A 13,838-nucleotide genomic window follows, 5' to 3' on the forward strand; every position below is an offset into this window, starting at 1 on the left:
CCGCAAAACTTCCTCCGATCCACATCCCCTAGCCATTTCACCTACCCTTATCTTTCGCAGTGCGAGAACAGCAGGAGAGCGGCGATGGAGGGGAGGAGGGAAAGAATGGAAAAAAGGTTTTAGAGCAAAGGGTTTAGGGTGGGAGAAAAATATTTCTCGCGGACCTTCCCCCACGCGCCCGCCATATATAGTCCCTGGGCGAGGCGGCGTAAAGGGGACTTAACGGCTCGAGAGAGAGAGAGAGAGAGAGAGAGAAAAAATAGAAGCAAAGAAAAAGCTTCCTCCCCCGCATTCGTCACCCGCTCCGCGAGTTATGTCTTTCTAAACTTTTCTCACTTCGCTTCCCTCGAGTGCCCTAAACCCCTTCTCTCCGGTCCTGCGATACTTACTACCGAATCAGCGAACTTGCTCCTTATGCCCTGCGTCCCTATGCAGGAAAATCGTGTCACAAAATTTTTACCCTAGATAGCTGATGCCAAAAAAATTATATTTTTTATTTATATATACTTATATAGAAGAGAATGTCTGTTGTATAATGTTGTCTGCTGTCTAATGAAGTTTTGGGCACCAGAAATAAAAAGAAACGGAAAAGATGTTTGAAAATCTGGAGCGAAGAGATAGCACTGGCCATCGAAAATAAAAACAAAGCCAACAGCGAATACCTGCAGAGAATAACAGAGGAAACGAAAAAAAATATCACAACATTAGAACTCGCAAGGAAGCAATAATAACAATTGCATATATGATGTCATGGGATAGATTTATAAGTGGCGTAGATAGTGATATTTAAGGTAGATAAGAAATAGCATATAAACTAATGAAACATCTCAACAAAGCAGAGAAAGATACTGCTCAACTAAATGTTATACCGAAGCAAGAATGGATAGAACACTACTCCAGAGGAAACAATAGGAATAGACCCTATTGACTGGAAAGAACTCAAATATGCTCTGAATAAGACAAAAATAGGGAAGCTGCAGGCATAGATGGAATTGAATCAGAGCTAATGAAATATGGAGGTACTACATCCCTACAAAGAAGAATCCTGAGTCTGTACAATATGTATTGGACAAAACTTGAGATCCCGAAGGATTGGAATGTTGCTAAATTTTTTCGTTGTTTAAAAATGGAAAGTGATATAATCCAGAGAATTACAGAGGTAAAAGTCTTCTAAATACTGCATATAAGATACACAATAGAATAATTAATACTAGGCTACTTGCTATCTCTGATACCATTTTATTAGAAGGGCAAGCTGGCTATAGGAAGGGAAGATCTTCTATTGACGATTTTTTTATTTTAAAACAAATTATTAAAAAACGAAGAGAGTTTCATCTAGAAACGTATCTTGTATTCATAGATTTTGAAAAGGCATTCCGTTGTGTTAATAGAGAAAGCTTACAATTAGAAGCATAGAGAAATGTTATTGTCAATTATGAACAAAAGAGGGTTTCCTAAACATCTGATAAAAGCTTCCCAGAGTCTATACAGAGACACCAGAATTGTAATTGACACTGAGAACAGATGACTCTAGAAATCCATAAACCAAAATTATCATCAACCAAGGAGTTAGACAGGGTTGCAAGCTATCCCCAACCTTGTTTAATCTAGATATAGATGACGTTCTGAGAATATGGGAGGAGAGTAATGTATCACCAGGTATAGAATTGGGACCATCTCGACACTTAACGATACAATGCTGTTTGCTGACGATCAGGTTATGATTCAAGATAAAGAGGAAAAACTGCAAATGGCAATACACAGACTACAGCAATTGAGCAAACTTTACAACCTGAGAATTTCAAAAACCAAAACAAAGACTATGGCTTTTTTAGGAAGCAACCCGATACGAACAAAAATGTTATTGAGGATCAAGTCCTGGAGCAAGTGTCGCACTTCCAGTACTTAGGATGGATATAATATATATGAGGAGGACGATATATTATAAATAAAGTTAATACTTTCCAGAGAATATGTGGCACAATTAGAAGAACTCTTAAAAAAACGAGAAAAGAAGCACAACATTTTATAAAGTGATGGCAGTCCCTACTGTACTCTACGGATCAGAATGTTGGGTATCAAAAAAGAATGATTTAAGGTAGATAGAATCATGAGAAATGAAATTTTTAAGGTCAGTGAAAGGCTGCAAAAGATTGGATAAATTAAGAAACACTCAAATAAGAGATGAACTGGGTGTCCAAGCAGTCACTGATAAACTACAAGACTACAAACACAGATGGAAGGAACGTATACTTCGAATGCCAAATGAAAAAATTACAAAAAAGCAATGGAATATCAACCATTTGGTACGAGAAGTATAGGAAGACCGAGAAAAAGATGGTAATGTGGAACTCGAACAGGCTTAGTAGCCTAGTCCTGGAAGGAAGAAGAATGTCTTTGTTTGTCCGTTATGCGTTTCCATACGGCTGCACGGATTGTGACCAAAGTTAGTACACAGATGCATCACATGCTTCCAAACCCCATAACGCTACTTTCGGTTGCGTCTGAAGAGTCATTTGCGTCCTTTTATCATTACCGTTTGTTACGTCACGTCATGCAACGCCTGAGTTTGGGCATCGTGCTGGGTAGGCACACTTCTTGATACTATAAAATGTAAAACATAACTGAAAGGATACTACACTTACCTATGAATCCTCTTGGTGCAAAAAATTTTCTGGGGCATTCGTTCACACGACTTTTTTGTTCTACGCATATGCGGACAAAACGGTCAATGCCGCGAGCGGGTTATTAGGTGGTCCTGTGCGCCACCCTACGGTACACAGACTCTAAAAGCGGAAGCTTGAAACCCGGACCGGGAGTGTAACCCTGCGAGTCCGTCCTGGCGTCTCGTTCCGCGTGGTATCGGATATCCAGGGTTGAAATTACGTTGGACAGTTTTTCTCCACCCTTTATAGCGCTCCAGTACCATGCGAATAGGTATCTATATGAATTACGCAATCTTCAAAGATTCAGCTAACTTGCTCAGTATGGCCCCCACTCATGCAACGACCTATTAAACAGAGTATTGACACATTGCATCTACATGTACATACATCCCCGCAAAACGATTCAATAGTTATGTGGCGGGGAGGGGGGCAGCCGCTAAAAAACAATTTAAATGCGCTTATTGAGCCCCACGTAGTATTTATTTAGGCTCTATAATGTTTGGGGGAAATGCAAATTCCCATATCTATCTAAACGTTATTGGGAATGATTATAAAATCATGCATTTTTAGCTTTTCCACATCAATCACCATGAAATGGTGACGAAACGAGGATTGACTTAGATGTCTCAAATGTCAAGGGCCTTATTTTGAGTTAGTTCCTCAACCATTTTTTTCACCGATGCAGATTTCCCAGAAAAAAATGGATTTATCCGATCCGCCTTTTTGGATAGGTCCTAAGCAGTATTCCAGGCGGATTTCTTTACTACTTTCCGGGGTTTAATTGCTGATGGAGTTCAAGTCCTCCGCCCACTGCTTCACATGATCGAGCGGGGGTCTTCGATAAAAAAAAGGCACCTGAAAAAAATTTGGCCCCCTCATTCCCCCCCGCCCCCGGTCGTCACCCGCATCGGGATTTATGCCTTTCTAAACTTTTCTCACTTCGCTACCCAAGAGCGCACTAAACCCTATATTTCGGGTCCCGCGATGCTTACTACCGAATCGGCGAACTTGCTGAGTGTGTGCGAAATTCTTATACAGTCCTGGTTCCAAGCGTATGGGTATCCATGATTAACACTCAAGGGTAGGCCTAAAAACCTACGAGTTTTTCCGGGTACAATGCTATTTAAGTGGATTTTTGTTCAATTCAAAGCCTGGAATTTGTCTTCAGCATTTTTATATTTACTTTCTTTTCTAGATTTTAGATGCTTTTTCCCTACGGAGTTCATTCCCCTCACTAACTTTTTCACACCAGCTGAAGTCCTCGTTTTTCACTCACTGTAATTTCCTTTATTTTCTAACTAAATAAGTTTAACTTTCAATTATCTTTATTAAATCCTTACACCTCAGTATGCTCTCCACAACTCATTATCTCTTCTACTCATTCTTTCTCTTGTCTTCACCCTGTGATTCACTCTTTTCTTATATTTCCTGATGAACATTTTGTCTTTCTGACCGATTTTCAGAATACTTCTGTGGCACCATTCATGGAAGGGCGCTGTCTGCTTTTCCTTATTGTCGGCGTTTATTTTCCTTCATACTTTCAGTACAATTTTCCTCGCCCAAAGACTCGTGTCTTATGTGGTGGAGGCATTTCTTTCTGCTTATTACGTTACTCCTTATTCCAGTTCACTTCCTCCATCTTTCATTTTTAAGCATCTCATTCTCAGCCTCTTGTTATTTTAATTATTAGCCGTGAGAAGTGTCGTTAGTTGCCCATTTATTTTATCTGTTTGACTAATATTCAACTTTCCAGCAGATTTCCCCGTTTATGAGGCAGATATGATGTATGCTGATATGCTTCTTGGACCATATGCTTCTTGGCTTCTTGGATGAAGACAAAAGGCTCAGGGTCTACGTTTTGGGTAAGCTCGAATTATTACAGAAAGTTAAGCGGAAATTCGTCTTCCCTATCATCGTTCTGCATTTTTGCAATTTGTTTCTTTCAAATTTTCATAAATTCCGTATTTTCTGACTATTCCTGCTAATCACGCGCCATTGTAAAAACTGGCAGGATGTTTAGTAATGTTTTAGTAGAATACTTAGTACACATGATTCAATGTGCTCGTTTTTCACTAAATATCTATCGAATCTACACAATTGAAACTAGCTCAATAATTTCTATTTTACCTGATTTTCTTCCAGACGAATTTGTAAATAAATGAAAGCTTCCACTAACTTTTTTTGCTTTTATTCCAATCGGAGTGCAAGTATTTATAGATTTGTGGAACTTTAATCGTGTGAATGAAAAACGATTTATGTATGCTAAGGTTGGCGTTGGATTTCATCATTTTGTATTGTGTTATCCTAATTTATAGATTTGCAGTGGCATCAATTCCTTATCCTTTACCGATCATTTGTGTTTATGGTAGTTCGCTTTCATAGTGCGATTATTGACTTATCGAATTAAGATACATTAACCAAGAAGTTATTTAAAAAAAGCAGTTCTTTTTATCTTACTTAAAACTATCACATTCGTGGTGAAATGGATGATCATTATGGTTGTATAGAGGTAGCTTCCGTATAAAATCTCTCTCTGACTTGGTGAACGTGGTTAAAATGGGTTTTTGATAGCTCTAGATTTCGTCTTTTAGCACGTTACTAAGCTTGAAGCATCAATATCCATTGGAACGATTTTGAATGGACATTAAAGTGGAGGTCAGGAGAAGACTAGTTTTATGCTGGATTTCACGACATCCCCGCCGTATCGTCTGCCAAATTTTGGAAAGCGATGACTTATAAATTATCGGGGGAGAGGTTCCTATATCATGGGACAACGTCCAAGATTTTATGTAAAAATCTTGAACGTTAGATATTATGTATTATGTAAAAATTATCCGAATTTTTTTTTTGGTACCGGTAAAACGGGGTGAATAGAAACAATTTTCAACTTTGGTTTGAAATTTTGCATATTTGTAGTTGTTCCATATAAACAATTTTTTGCCCAAACACAGGTCTCTGTTATACCTATTTGTTTATAGTATTTAAATTTTTAGATTTTATTTGATTTTAAAGAAAAAAATTAAAACATGGTGTTTTTATTCACCCCGCAAATGGGGGTGAATAGAAACAGTACTTCAATTTCATGTTTTTTTCTATTGAAACGAATCGGGGGTGAATGGAAACAGTTAAATATGGTATTTTTAATTTGTAATGGATAAATACAAATTTATATCTCATCATAATGATTTAATTCAGTACATGAACAAAACAAGTTACATAACTGTAAGTAAACAAATTGAATAGGTAGACAATTACCGTATTTACTAGGTTTAATTATGATAAATAAATTGTGAGATCAGACCAGTCATCTTTGAAAAACATTTCTTACGGCGTGAATAAAACACTAAAAATGATTTGTTTCTATTCACCCCATAAATTCTGAAAACCTAATCTAAAAAATATGTATAATTTTTGGAAATTATATTGTAAAAGTTAAAGCTTAAAATAAGCCTGAATCTTTTATATGAATAATTAAACTATGTTTTTTACAGCTTACTTACTTACTTACTTTTAAGAACACTGCGTTTTCTGACTTACCTGGAAAGTTCAAAGTGGATAAAAAAACAAGAATCACGTGGTAAAATTCAACATGACAAACAAACAGGAACCAGTGCTGCCAACCAAACAAACCATTATTTCACTTTCAGCCAAAAGTGTACCAACCTAAAAAAAATAATAGTTGCCGCTATTTACCCATAGTTATGCAGGAAATAGATTATACATAAAAAAAGAAGTTTCGTTTCTATTCACCCCAATGTTTCTTTTCACCCCGTTTTACGGCAAGGTTCTTAAGACTGTAAGGTTGCCTCATTCGTAACTGCGCATGCGCCAGCAGAAGTCCCGTTACGTCACTGTAGACCCTGCATCCCAGCTGATCCTAGCCATTTCATTGTTAGCACGCTAGAAATTGAGAGAGAATAAGTTCCTGAGACCTTAATGTCTCCAAATGTTGACAAACGGTAATGTCCGTGTTCCATTCGTGATAACGATTAACAAATCGTATGGCCAGTCTTTCAGTTTTAGTGATGTTTGTGCTCATGTGCTAATGAAAACTCATGATTTTCTCATGATAAATTAAATGTGGTATAGTAACGAGACGGTAAACCATCCGCTGCATTTATTCCTTCGCTTCAAGAGCGCAGCTAGGAATTAAGGATAGGGGGGTTTTAGGCGCAGCTAATACTAAGGGTCTGTAGGGTATAGAAAACTCGTTAAGGTAAACGAGAGGTGTGGGGGTCCTCCACCAGACATTTTTTAAGATAAATAGTACAAAATAGTGGGTTTTGCGGCTGTATGATTAGTTAAGTATGTTTTGTTTGTTACTCATCCGTCCCCAGATATAACTAACATTTTTTTATAAAAATATTCTCTGAGCTTTATCCCCCAAAAACCCCCCTCGCTGCGTCACTGCTTCGCTTCACTATACTTATTTAGCTTCATCCGCTTTATGTTGTGCCTGATAACAAAACAAAAACTGTTGTTTATCAGGAGGTGCTTGACGTAAGACATTAAACTCGAAAGTGTAGGGCACCCCATGCAGCAAGCTTACGCAGTGCATTTTTTCCAAACAGAGATACTATAACTGGCGCGCCTAAAGTAATTTGATACGAATGCTGCTTCATAGGGACTTTTCTTACACGATTTTGAGCATCAGTCAAGTGTCGGTCTGGCGTTGTGTTAACCTGCTCCGTTAACGGGCCATGTTTACGCAACAGACTTGGACCTAAAAACATTTTTTTACGGTTAATAACACAAATAGCCAACAACTGAATCCGTGTAATTTTTATTTATTTAGCTGCTTTATAAAACCACAATGCCCAAAATTTCTTAAGCTAAAAGGTAAGAAAATTCATTGAAAAAAATCCGCGTAAACGTGCTCCTATCCACCCTATGTACATTCAATAGAGAAAATGTCTTTCTGACAAACAATTTTGATACTCATTCAAGTAGTTTTATTGAATTTGTATCGTTATCTTATTATAATAAATTAAACATGATTAAAAAAGATACAGCCGCTCTTGAATGGTGTAACTAAACTTTAAGTTCATTGATTGTTAAGCGGAACGAAGTTCGCCGGGTCAGCTAGTAAACTTATAAATGTTGACTTGAGTCACACCATACAATATTTTTATCTACTCTTTTGCGTTTATATTTACCTGCAAACTGTAATGAAGTAGACTCTACCCTATAATTAGGACTAATTCGACAAATTACCAATGTTCTGTGCTGTGTCTCCAACTTGGACAAAGCGATTATTAATTATGTTTCGCCAAGCAGAGGGTCTTCACAAGAATAAAATGTGTGAACAAAAAAATGCAACAATGAAGAGCAACTTTGGTAGTGCCACTAAAAAGATTTTAAAAATTGTTCAGTTGAAAAAAAATTGTTAAATCCTTTTACATAAACTCTTGAGTCTTATTATTTATACCCTCTTCAAAATGAACCTTGACGGTGGAGCTAAATTTCTACAACAGACTTATGATCGACCAAATAGCTGATATGCATTAGTCTAAGTTTTTGTTTCAGCAACTGTCACTGAAAATTATCGAATTTGTTTCCTGCAGTGCTTTTTGGTGCCATGAAACATTTTTCTTTTAGGTTTTTTGACCAAAGGCTACAGTGGAAACTTTCTGTGGGATTTAAGATAGAGAAGAGTCCTCTGATTCGAAGGCTGTTCTCCACTCAAGCGGGCAACTATGGTGCTGTTTTGATAACGGTAATTTTTGGTTTGATCACTTTGAATTCCTATTACGAATGAGTTGAAAATGGTAATAACGGTAAATTTACCACTCTTTTCACTCTATACGCTTATTTTTTCTTCCCATTGAAGTAAAGGATTTCAATGTCATCTTGCATAATTTCCTTTATCTTATATATTTTCAAAGCCCGGCGAGGAATGAAAACGAGCATAATTTCTATTTAAAAAGTGGCGGAACTGTAATTTTTTGAAGCAACTAATTCTTTTTTTGCGTATTTTCCTCCCAGCCATATTAATCTAAGTTTAAATTATATTGCGGAAGTAGCAAGGAAAACAGTGTTTTGAGAGTTACAGGAAGGAAGTGTGGACACGGAATTAACTCGCACCCCTTCCCATTTCATCACTTCATCAGGAAATTACGGCGTCTGAATACACGAATTTATCTTTTTTTAAATCTTAACATCATTATTTTCTTAAATCGGCATTCAATTTAAAATTCGGCTTATAGTGTTCGATAGAGGGTAACTTCAAAAACTCGCTGCGGTAAGCAGTTACGCCCGCGGAAAGGCTAGAATTTGAAATGGCGCTGGAAGTTGGGTCTACAGTGACGTCAAACCAATGGGAGCCCGAGTCGCGAATGAGGCAACCTTTACTCTAAGAACCTTGGTTTTACGGTACCTTAAATCTTCCATTATTTACTCTACCATGTCTATTACTTGGACGGACGGTTATCTATTTAAATGCAACTCAACCCATCATTTAATCATGCTCTCCAGCTCTATTATGGGCTATCTTTTCTTCCTAGGATTATAAAATAGAGGAAGATAATTCGTGGAAAATACGTTGCACGAACTCCTAAGCCTATCTTGAGTACTTTACGGTTGGTACTCAAATTAGAATACTTCTTATCAAGGCACGTAGAAAATTTGGATGGGTATTAAATCTTCTTGGCTCTCCCAGAGCATTTTTAATAGCTTTTTCTTACTTACAATATGGTCTGTATGAACAAATTTCATTTGATTATTACGTCACCTAGGGCATAGAGCTTAAAGATTAGGCGGCCCAAAAGGACAATTTGAGGAGGTCATATATCACTTATACTTCGTAATTCGAAATTACTTGAAAAATTCATTTTTCCCAAGTATGACTTGAATTTAGCTATAAATATTTATCACTATGTTAAAAGTTATCAAGACTTGAATTCTACTATATTATCTGCAGCTAGCTACGCTTTTAAGTCGTCTTAATTCTGAGTATGATCACTCTGACTTAAGGTGATGTATTTTTTTGTTATGAAGATGGTCTTTTTTTTTAAGTCTGAGACAATTATATGTAAGTTCATACTGACTTCGGTTTAAACAAATGAAATAGTTACCCAACTATCGCAAACAATCGATGGTACAAAGGTACGTTGCCAGGCAATACTTAAGTCCATAGGAAATGATAAGTATAGATTTTTGTACGCTCTGTTGCAAAAAAAACACTTTAAAGAGGACACTATTCAAATTTTAGAGCATTATCAAGATAAATGAAATGAAGTTCTAAGAGTGAAAACTTTTCCATTCTTGTGTTGAACATTTTGGAAATCTTTTTTTTTTAATTAATTTATAATCACATCTTACGTCATAATTTTAGTCCAAATCGTTTATACACGGGTTCTGCGGGTCTCAGCGGTTATCAAAATGTAAAGGATTGTATATGCTATGAACATTTTGCCTGGAACGACCATTTACCAAATGAGATTTGGTTGAACACTTTTAGCATTAGCTCCCTTAGACAATTTTATGTTAATATCACTACTTACTTCTAATCTCAGTGGAACCTAATTGATACCTCGACAAGGAACTGGTGTATGCATGAGGTGTATGGAAATAATCTATTTTTACCGAACTCTTAATAAGTTCCCTATTAGCTTACGTGCTTAACCTTGGTTTTAAAGGCATTACGCATCCTTAATAGACCGCCCGCGTTCACTCGGGCGGATAGTAATTGCTGCCTCGGGGGAAGGTAAGGAAATAAAAATGTTAACAAAATAAAATTGTACAAGTTATTCGTTGGAATAGTGGAGTGGAGAGTTTGCGCTGCGTGCAAATGGCTGATTTTCCAGCCTTCCGGCCCCCAGGAGATCTTCATCTCAATGGATACAGGCGCCATCAATGTCTTCATGCCATTTAACAAAGTACAAAATTACTTCCTTGGAATCGGTACGCTTCTGCCCTTCGTTTTCCTATCGTCTTCTATTTCCTTTACCCTCCTGTATGACCTTGTCCTCGTATCTTTATTGACCCCCCCCCTGATTCTTATCTTTTGGTCTGCTTTGGAAAATTTTTTCAATATTGCCTTTCATTATATTTGTTATGTAATTTATGCCTCCTAAGGAATTGTAATTTGCTTCACTTCTGTAATTCCAAACCTGCCGCGTTAATATCGATAAAATCTAAGTCAGAGACCATGGTAAAACATTTATACTACCGGAATCGAACTATAGAAAATTTTCCTTGGGTTTCCGCTCAAATCTCTACGGCCTCTAGGTTCGAATTCTCATTTCAATATTAGATATGTTTATTGTGTTTCAGGATATTCGGCCTCATTTATCCTCCAAAAAAATTAATCCTTAAAACCGCACCCAAAATTCTATCCCTTTGCCTGGAATACAACACCGCTCCCAAGTCTACCTTATGAGACATGCGTGAACTCATCGTTTTCTTAATGATTGAATGGCTGCAGCTCAAGACAAACCATTTACGTTCCTCTTACTCCAGTTAATCACATCTCAAGAGATAGGGTTCCTATCAGTTTACACTATCGTTGGGAATCTACCTCAAACGGTCTTTTCAAGCTTTCACGTAAGCTATCATGTGAGTTACCCCTTAAAATGGGTTGTAAGAATAACCGTGTGATTCAGGCTTCATTATCTCCAATCCATACCAGTCAGCTACTGATTTGTTTATCAAAGATTTCCATTGAGCTTGCAGTCAGCTTTCTTATTTTCATGCTCTGGTAAAACTGCCTGTCGTAAATGTTTGATAACATGTCCTGTAAAACTGATTGATAGCCTTTCTTTTTATGCGGCCTTTTTTAACTATGGCGTTTTTTCCGTTTTCACCTCGCATTTATAATGGTAACATTATACTGATTCAGTCCCTTTGAATTTTCGTGGAAATTTAGAAAACTACCTTTGTGAGCATTTTATTCACGCATGTTTACTAATTAACACCTAATGTGGACAATTTTAAACTCTGGAGCTAGTGTTACTGGGTATGCTTTCGTATTGGATAGTACTCGAGTACAAAAAGAATTCCATATTCCTTGATGAAATGTCCAATATATTTTATTCGTCTTGCTTCGTCGTTCTTCCTTTCCACCTGTCCTCCTACGACCGTCGTCCTCGTTCATCACGATCCGTGCTATGGCCGATTGATTTCCCCTCTTCCTCGAAGGGATTTCACTCTTCAAGCACTTTACCATTACTAACTCCGTCGATCCATTTTATTTCCGACATGATTTCTTAGGTGGCAGCATTTGTCAAATTTCCTCAACGTGACCCTGTTACGTCAAAGCCACGCTGTTGTAAAGAAACAATCTCCACATGCGCAGTATAAGATTGTTTTCTTTATTACAGCTTTAGTGAAAAACCGTGATGAAGAGGTGTTGTATATAATTGCTTAATTAGTTTTCTGTTCAGCCGCGCCAGCTGCACCTTAGTCTTTATATATTTCATGCTTACAGTTAATAATCAAGACGTTATACAAGATGAGCTGTACGTATTTAAAATTATTCGTTCATTAATATCATAGCAACTTCATCGTTATAATAATCGTCTCTTTTTGATAAAAAACTATAAATTAAATTCTTAAAATGTATGAATCAAATTTTATTGACAAAACAAATACCGGCATGTAACAGTACAGGAACAAGTACTTCAGGAACACTAACTAGAAAAGAGATGGTTGCCACAAGTGTAACGAATATTCCTAGGTGCAGCAGGGGAGCAGCTAGGAATTCAGACTAGGGGGGTTTTAGGCGCAACTTATACTGAAGGGTCTGGGGGCATGGAACACCCGCAACATGGATTTTTAAGATAAATGGTTCAAAATGGTGAGTTGTACCGATGTGTGAATAGTTTGATGTTTCTTTTTGTGATTCATCCGTCCCGCTAATATAAATTTAAAATATTGTCGCATTAAAATATTTATATTAAAAAATTCTCTGAGATCTAAAGGGGGTGGTTATTCCCCAAACCCCCCTCTCGCTGCGCAACTGCCTAGGTGTGTCTAAAAAGTTATATATAATGTATGTAAAGGCAACTGAGTAAATGGAAACGCGCATTAAGAGAAAGTTGTTTCTCCGAAAGGAATCTTAATTTTCATTAGTATCTACACAATTGTAGACGAAATAGTTTTTTTTATTCCAGTTGAAAGAAAATTGTTTCCAGGGAAAACTTTCTTCAGCCAATTATATACTATCGTGTTAATAATCTATCTATCAATAATTGAAAACAGCTTCTGTAGCAAAAGTTACTCATGTCTAAATTCAATTTAAATAATTTTCTTTATAAATAAATACTTTTTCAGAAGAGTGACTAGTATCTTAAATTAACATGTTTTTTCTAAAATAAACTAAATTTAATAAATTTATATTTTTCTAACTTTCACAGCTGTGGTAGTCTTCTCACCAAACCCATTTCCCGGCCCTGTGCCCTGAGTTCTCACGGCCAGCTCCCCTTTCTTAAATGGGCCAGTCATTCTCATCAGCATAAACGTCAGGCGAGTCGTGCCTTGGCCATAAATTGCGGCCTGGCCCACATAGTGTGCACACAGTAGCAGTTTGCAAAGCCCACCCCTCTCCCTCATTACCTCACCCGTGCCACCTACCTTGCCTTGCCTGCTCCATGTTCCCTTGGCTAAACTCCACAGGCTTTCGCGTTTTTTTGGTGGAGGCGCCGGGTAAAAAAAAACAACAAACCCGCTGTTGTAACGTGAGAGCTGGGGGAAGGATCAAAAAACAAATGCCGAAGGCCCGCAGAGGGGACAGGGAGGGTTAGTTAAAAAAAAGTCCCTTAGCAAGTGCCGCGGGGTTGGCGAAAATGGAAGAAAAAGATGAAGGCCCGAATAAAAGCCTTGAGTGTTTTAATTCGCTGACGGCCTGGCATATCCCTTGCGAGGGGAAAACCGTAGCGCCCGAGTGGGGTGAATATTCTCAAATACGCCGCCTACACTTTGCTGGATAATTATTCAACATTATCACCGCTTTTGTTATTCACAAAGTATAACTCGCGAGGAGAAATTTTGTAATTATGATCGATGGCCGCGAACCTTTGAATTATTTTTTTTGAGACTCCATTAATGACCACGAATGCGCACTTTAATATTTTTAAATGAAGTTTGTAAACTCTATTGTTAAAACTATTTAAGGTTTGACGGCCAGAAACCGCATACCCTAAGTCCTGTATAAAATGGAACCTAGTTTTAATT

Source organism: Ischnura elegans, chromosome 10 (genome assembly GCF_921293095.1).
Source record: "Ischnura elegans chromosome 10, ioIscEleg1.1, whole genome shotgun sequence".
In the NCBI taxonomy this organism is placed as follows: Eukaryota; Metazoa; Arthropoda; class Insecta; order Odonata; family Coenagrionidae; genus Ischnura; species Ischnura elegans.